Consider the following 8,704-nt stretch of genomic DNA (forward strand, 5'->3'; position numbering starts at 1 on the left):
CCTTAAACATGAATTACCGTACGAAAAATAAAACCCAAAAAGGGAATTGCAAAAAGAGAATTGAGAGTCTGCCTCGTGCTAAAGAAAAAAAGTGAGATGCTATGTGTATGCATCCAACAACTTATGAAAGCGTGCTGAAAAGTTGGCTCATTAAATGCAAATCCATGAGATGCTCTGTGCATGTGCATGCATGCAGTGTGAACGCTCTTACTGCATGCAACTTGCAAAATAAGAATACAAGTTGTTAGTGTGAACACGTGTGAACGCAATTAAAACACTACGTGACAAAAAGGGAATTGACTCGCTCCGCGAGCGCTTCCGCGCCACAAAAAGTGATTGCTCGAGCAATCGATTGCTAGGGAGGGGATTCGATTAAACTCCTTTGACCAGAAGCATTGCTCCTACGGTAAAAACACCTTATCCGGTACTAGTACTTCAACTATTCCAAAATAGACTAGAATTAATATATCCACGTATTAAAATGTGTCTAGGTACGTGTGGATTTAGGCCGGAAGGGAATAAAATATCTTACGTTAGTGATCGGAGCGAGCACAGAGTAATTTGTATGGCCAAAAAAATTACTTCAGACCAACAGCAAAATGTACACGCTCCACAGATAGCATTGCGGATCAGCAAGATCAGATCCCAAAATGCAACTTCCTACCGCACGAAGACTAAGATATGTAGAAGAGTTGCGTAGCTACAGACCTACATCAGTCATAAACACAGCGTCTGAACTTGTAGTTGATCAGCACTTCTCGGTTAATCAGCAGCGGCAACGGCATCCTCCGCAATCTTTTCCTTGCCTTTGTCCGTGGAGCTAGGTACGGGGAAACCTTCCTCCGGCAGCCGGCGCCACCGGTAGTTGCAGGCCTCGATCCAGCGCGGGTGGAGCATAAACTTTTTGTTCTTGACAGCCCAGAGGGCCTTATCTGTCCCACCGTGCAAGGCGACCACATGAGTGACAGTGGAATCCACTTCGGAGCAGCAAACGGCGCCCAGCTGCTCGGCCATCTTCCAGATTATCTGATCCTGTGGTCGGCAATCTGATCGGAACACTCGAGTGAAGACTAATTTGCATCCCTGCAGCACTTCCTGACGCACTCTCTTGATTACCTGATGGAAGAAACATGTAAGCACCGGAAGAACATAAGATCTACAGACAAATGAGCACATGTCCGTCCTACCTGTCTTACGTCTCGCGAAGACAGGGCAGTTTCAACACCCTGCAGAAGAGAGAGCACAGAAGCAAACGATTAGAAACAGCGCTTATCAGAGGTTTATTTATGCACATGCACAGGAAGAAGAGAATATAAAGCAGCAGGAAACCGTGTACGTAAGTAACCAACCGATTCAAAGAAAATTGCGTGTATGCGCTTCAGGACATCTAAAATCGTAGCCAAAGCACCATCGCTCTCCCTTTCATCTTGCATCAACTCTGACAAAGGTCTGTCGCTAAAACCAAAGTATGCGGGCTCGCAGCAAAATAATGATATCTCTCCATCAGAATCAGGTTTTCTTTGTGCTTCTGCCAGACCTGAAAAAAATAGTAGCATTGAGATTACCTACATTATGCTCATCCATTGACATAAATGAAATCAATATTAATAAATCGAGCAAAACAGAGAAAACAGTAGCATCTAGATTAGACATATTATGACCATCATTAATAAATCTATTAAAACAGGAACATGACCAAAACCCAGGGGTACAAAAAAAAAGGCACCGAGATAATGCACGGTTTTTTTCTTTTTCGAGAGAGACAATGCATGATTTTCCTTTTTTTGAAAGATTTTTTTTTATACTGTGAAGTCTTGCGTGCGGAACATAATACTCCCTCTATGCCAAAATATAGTGCCTATAAGATTTTTTTGAAGTCAAACCGGATAAACTTTGACCAAATTTATACTAAAAATATCAAAATTTAGAATCTTAAATCAATACCATCGGATTCATCATAAAACATATTTTAATATGGTATAGATTAGGTATTGTAAATATATATATAATTTTTTCAATAAACTTAGTCAAACTTAGTGTAGTTTGACTTTTGCGGAAACCAATGTGCACTATATTATGTCATGAAGGGAGTACAGAAAAGAACTACCCAGGAAAGCTTGCGGTCACAATAGTACAACACAAAAGACCTAGCTCAAACACTGAACCATGTTGAGTAATAATTACCGAAAATCGAATACATTAAACGTGTATCAAATATGGTCATCAAACAAAAACACGTACGTTCTCAGTGTCATCAAGAATCACTGCAGTGCTTTCATCTCCAAGTACCACATCAAGACCTTTCTGGTGCCGCTCAGTGCAGTCAGATTTTGAAATCACTTTTGAACCAAAATAGACATTAGCAGGGTCAAGAAGCTTTGCTATTTCAACTGCATAAGCCTGGTCACCCATGGTGTATATATACATCTCAAACATATTGCTTGCTTCTTCTAAAAATTTACGGACGAAGGGTCTCAACTTTGTAAGCATATGCATTCCCTGTAAATTGAACAGGCTTTTGTTCGGGACATCTGCATTTAGGTCATGTTGGTGGTAAACCGCAATTGCAGTGATAAATTATTGGATAAGCAATGAAAGGTTTCAAAAAGGTTGAAAGCTAATAAGTTGAGGTGGAAGAAAATAACCGTTTAAAATGTAATCCTAACATACTTCGAACCAGTATTGCAAGAATGCTACTAAATCCGAGTCAATTAAAAGAGACCAGAGGGAGTACCTTTATTGTAAAAGGTGCTGATTTTCTATAATCAGTATCAGTCTGCTAGCTGAGGTCAACAAAACTAATTGCAAAGTGGACTGATATAGGCAATATTACTATTAAGTGGTGTGAAGTGCAAACTGGACTGAACCCACATAATACTATCCAAGTAAGCAATGATGAGGTACCAGAGATTACTATCATCCTAGCTAAATGAAACGATATAGAATATTCTCTACGTTCCAAAATAAGCGTCGCAACTTTGTCCAGATACGGATGTATCTACACAAACAGAGATAGTACAATCTAAACAAAGACTCAGAGATAATCACCATGAACAGTGACATTAGCTTCTCATTTTTTTTATGGTGACAGACACCCTATCCGATAACACAATGTTTCTAGTTTTTTCTCTCAAAGTTGTAATGACGTAGTCAAAACCCAACAGTGTCTCTCTTTTTTTGTCATTCACTACAAGAAGTAACTTTAACCCCTCTTTTAGAACATAAAATATATGTATGCCGCTGTAGTGAAACGGGGTGGAAAATACATATAATGTGTCATTTTCCCGAAGAATTCGAAGAATCTCAAATATGTTAGTGGTACAATCGGTATGAGCTGATTCCACACCATGTTCATGGTCTTAAAATATCAACTGTGTATAGAAACAGTTAATAGCCCTCAAAACTTTAATGCAAACAGATACAACTTACCTTTTGATGCATCAGTTTGAATCCCCATGTCCATCTCAGCAGTGGAAATATCATGGAGTCTGGTTGAGTTAATCAGAGTATGATCCAAGTCTAAAATAAGCCCCAGTTTTCTTTTACGCAACAAATTCTTTACTTCAGCCTCACGTAGCCTGTCCATTTCTGAAGTACTTAGCCTCAAACTCTGCATTTAAATAGTTTTTCAAAATCCAAGAAAACACTGAATGAACTTTTCAAGGACAATTAGAAACGGAAAAATAATTTAGAAATCTCAGAATGTACTAGAGACATAATGAGAAAGTTAGTTCAAAAATCTGGGCGACTTTAATTAAGCAATGTAAATGCAATAAGGAAACACCAATAATCTCTCATGTTTAAAGAGAGAGCTCAGAGGTCCAGGTACCTTGTGGATGTAACCAAAATCAACTCCTGAAACATCTTCTTCATCTTGGCTTTTCCCACATTTAGTGCAAAGTCCAAAACAATACCCAGGATGTGGAGGACAGAACTTGATTTGAGCATCTTTAAATGAACCTGCTACAACATATATTCAACAATTCATCACATCATCTGCCAACCCATGGACATTCAATGCTCAAGATATGATAAGCGGAGCTGAATAAAGGATGCAGTAGAATTAGTTTCCTTTCAAGTTTTAACACCTCATAAGCCATGGTAGGATGCAGTAGAAGAACTTGTCAAAATGAAATAAACAAACAGATGTACAATCATCTGTGTTATACGGAGTGGTAAGATTAAGGTAGACAAGCCAGTTGGAGGCCCAGAGCCAAAGTTCACACAAGTCTCCACGCCTACAGAATTCACTGATTCCTTATGGAATGAAGCCTGTAACTTATAGTCGCATTCAAAAAACAGAATTTCATATGAACAACACATTATGGAAGAATTATTTGTAGTATACTCACACTGAACAGATTAAGCATAATATTTTGTAAAACAAGACTAACAGGCATACCAATGGCATCTTCATCAGGCATCACTGCTGTTCTTCGATCTTGGTGTTGTTCCTCCACTCTATGCCTTTTGCTACTGCATATTTCATGTAGTTGAGAGCAGTCAGATTCATAGTACAAGGTCAACATAACGAAATGAATGGGTTTCAGCATTCGATTTGAATTTCGAGTCAGGAGTTACTGATTATGTGTTTCAGATGCGTATTTCACATTCTCGAATCACTAATTATGATATAAACAAGTGACATCGCTAAACACCTGCAAGCAATGCTAACAGCAATAAGCCCTAGAAAAATATCCCCTAGTTCACCAAATCTGTTACACTACCATCGGCAATTCGGCATTGATCGAACTCTCGAGTCACCGCATTGCAAGTAAAACGGAAACACAAACCCTCAAGCATCTAGCAGACACGGTGAATCGAAACCAGATCAACTCAACTGGCTGCTACACCTAAACTGCCATCCAACAATAGGGGAGCCTGTAGGTCGCGAAGAACGAAGGTGACGCCCAGCAATTTGTTAGGAAGAGGGGAGTGAATGCGCGTACCTGCCCTGCTCCACGGCATCTGCTTCGACCACCACGTCCTCCTCCCCCTCTTCGTCGTCGTGGCTGGCATGGGAGGCGGAGTCAGCGGCGGAGGAGAGCTCGAGCTCCGCGGCTAGGAGGTCAGCGAAATCGCCGTCGTCGCTCAGGGAAGACATCGACGGCGATGGTGACTCCGCACTGAGGCTCATGATCGAAACCGTGACGGCGAGGGGCAGGGCGAAGGGCGTGGGTGGGAGCAATTTGGGTGGGTAGGAAACTGGGAAGAAGCGAACTAGGAAGAAGCTAGGAAGACACAGGTGCCGGCTGAAACAGAGTCCATTTGCTGGATGTTGCGAACTCGCAATACAAGATGCTGCCTCGAAAAAACAGCAGTTGAAGAAAAACAAAGATGGGAAAAGTGAACTTGTACAAGTTAAGAAAAAGCAGCAGTTGAGCGGCGCGACAAGTCAGCGAGCGACTGTGACGGTGCAATGATCGAGAAGATACAAATCCATTTGCTACCTGTTGTAGAGGCCTTCTGTTTAAAGTGGTGAAGGGCTCGATTCTCCTCACAGCACCTTATTATTTATGTGATTTTAGCTAGTTATGTCTTCCTCGTACTAAGATTGTCCCCTTTAGAGCATCTCCAGTCGCGTCTCCCGAAGCGTCCACCAAACGGATTTGGGACGCGCCGGACAGAAAATGCGTTCCAGCCGCGTCCCCCAAAGCCCATTTTTGTCCGGCGCGGCCCGATACGGTGTCCGGCGCCCCGAGCCCATCCCCGTCCCACAGGGGACGCACCGGGGACACCGGACACAACGAAAAGCGAGGCGGGCTCCCACATGTCGGCGACTATTTGCATAAACCGTTGGTTCGCGCCTCTTTTCTCGTCGCTCCTTCCTTCCCGCGCCTCCCACCCCACCGCCGCCGCTGGATTTCCCGGTCGTTTGGGCGTCCGATCTCCGCTAAGAGTCGGCACCGTTGTCGCGGGCCGGGGCTCCCGCCGGTCGTGGCGCCGCCGCCGCGTCGCCAGCGCGTCCCAGAACGCGCCGTCAAATCCGCCCAACCTCCGCGCACAGAAGGTGCTCGACGACTTGCCAGGTAGGCGCGATTGGCCGCTGTTTGTTGCGTCGTCTGCCTCAGAGCAATTTTAACCATTGATCCCTATGAGTGTCAAGGCCCTCTTGCGGAGGTTGATCATGAGTTGCCTGCAGATTTTACTGATTTTCTCGCTATGCACGCAGAGATCCGTGACAGCAATGTTCATGATCAACTTCAAGCTGATCTCGTTGAGCATTTGTGGAGGATCAAAGGAAATACTGTGGCACCTTGATGTAGCATCTAGCCCTATTTGTTATACTAGTACAAATGCCCGTGCGTTGCCACGGGTCCTCAAATTTCATTTTGCAATGCACATATAGAATTTACAGCTCACTATGAAAATTCAAAATAAATTAGGGATGTCATAATGTACTAATATCGAACGTAATAAGACATCGTTGTTGTGCATCTGCATGGTTCCAAGTTCTAAGTCATCTAGTTACTCTTCCACGGTAAATCTCACAACTGTGTTCTAAGCCGACATAACTGTCAACTCAATAACCTCTCCTTTTAGATGTATAGTTAAATGTCAGTGAGTTGCCACAATTCATAAAAAATATTTCTGGTTGCACATATGATATAATGCATGACACATCGAGCCAACACACAGAACATGCATTGCCACAGGAGCACGAGAAAGTTTAAGCTGCATTTTATCGAAAGGATTTGACTATAAAATCTTTGCTTATCTTCCCTCGTTTGAAGACACGTTCTTTGACCTTATCATATCAACTAACACGGGTTATCATATCAACTAACATGGGTTATCATATCAACTAACACGGGTTCTTAGGTAAGGTAGAACCAATAGTCCAGCTGTGCAACCATAAGCAAGTTGACTGTAGATCCCCCTACCGCTCTCTCTTTCTTTTTTTTCGAGAAAACGCAAAGGATCTTTGCGTTTCATTTCATTGAAAAGGTAGAATTTGATTTACAAACCTCCTAAGATGTGGGTTACAACAAGATGTAGGCTAACTTAGTGCACATCCCAGGTGAATGGCAAGACTACTCTAAGCCCTTTTGCGCCTGCTCTATAGAGTTCTTCACCACAACACAGCTACCACCATCAACGCAACAAAAAAAGAAAACTAAGTTACTATAGTTTCAAAACAGGCTACACCTAAAAGAGAACGAAACATGACACTTCTACATGCCACAACCAAGCAAACTGCCAGAAGTAAATGTCTAGAACCCAACATCTTCTTGACCAAGCAACGATGAACCACATATCCTTTATTTGGCCTCTTTTTACACAACTCCAAAATTTTCACCCTCCTTTTGACCTATTCTCCCAGCCTTGGTCTCCAAGGGGGCCAGCTTCGACTTGCTCTGAAGATTTCACATGGTGACTTGCTCCACAACCTTTGCACCCAGTTGTTCAGCTTTGCTACCTGCGGATTTGCCCACCATTTAATCCAAAAAAAAAACATATCATATTCATCATTTCTATAAGCTCAGATGGCCATTTATTAACAAATCAGACCATGTTTCTTGCTTTCCAAATACCCCGAAACATAGCAGTTATCCCCACAGTCACCAGTTTCTCTTTTTTCCTATTGAAAGTTTTTAACCAATCCACCAAACATTGTTGGGCATTGTCGAACTGGCACTTAAATCCAGTCGCACAACTGACGGTTTTCCATAAATACCTGACTTCTAATAGAACATCTTAGAACAGCCCCAAGAAGGACTTCACTCGCAATGGGATCTTCGATTTGCACGTAAATTTATTGCTAGCTAGTAGGGCGAACCCATGAAATCTTCAGAACTTATGGTACAACACCTACTTAATTCAGGGTTTAAGAAGCACTACAATGTATTGTGGGAAGCGTCTCATAAATATAGCTCTTTCCTTTGCTATAACTCCTACTCCACATGTACCAGTCAGGTGAGAAAAGATGAACAGGTTGAAGACTATGCACTCAAACTCAGTCACAAAATCTCACATATATTTGTTTTACTTCTTATAACTACCACCTCCCACTCAATTTCCAGCACAACATGTATACAAAAATGGAGTAAAGAATGATAAATTCGTAAGGTACAAAATTTGTGAGAGTAACTAATTTAATTACCTGCTTTCAGATCAATGTACATATCATAGACCTCCAAATCTTCTACTATTATGAGAATTGCATCGATACACCCAACCATACTTCTTGGACTTGGTAGATAGCTTCCATCTTTGTAACCAAACACCAGAGAAGAATCACCCTTTTATCTATCACAGCTAGAAGTTCTGTACTGAAAGGCATCCAATAGTGACAATGCTAAACACAATATTATTCGCATAAAGCGGCTTAGCAGATGTATTGAACACCAATAATGTTCACTTATATAGAACTCAATGAGAACAGTACTTATACCTCCACGTGATGCAAGCAAAAGAACTTGGTGACTAATGGTTCAAAAACGATCAAAAGATGTTTCAGGAGTCAAGCTCCTGATGAATGCTGGCAACTGATGAGGATGTATAACTTTCAGTTTGATATATTACCAAATACAGTAGCACAAGACAATAGCGGTGCTTCACCCTATTCCAACAATACCTGAGAAGCAATAGCTAGAAATTGCCAAGGGACTCACCAAGGACAAAGATCTGGAGGCGAAGGAGCGTTCCCATGACTCGTTTTGTTCTTCTCCTGATTCCCCATGCACGGCTTGCTCTGCCGCCA

General features: G+C 42.1%; 1 pseudogene; it reads right to left on the reverse strand.

Moving 5' to 3' along the window:
- Nucleotides 1–476: 476 nt before the first annotated feature.
- LOC124706678 lies at nucleotides 477–5,206 on the reverse strand (annotated as a pseudogene).
- Between the last annotated feature and the right edge of the window lie 3,498 nt (nucleotides 5,207–8,704).

This window comes from Lolium rigidum, chromosome 4 (genome assembly GCF_022539505.1).
Source record: "Lolium rigidum isolate FL_2022 chromosome 4, APGP_CSIRO_Lrig_0.1, whole genome shotgun sequence".
In the NCBI taxonomy this organism is placed as follows: Eukaryota; Viridiplantae; Streptophyta; class Magnoliopsida; order Poales; family Poaceae; genus Lolium; species Lolium rigidum.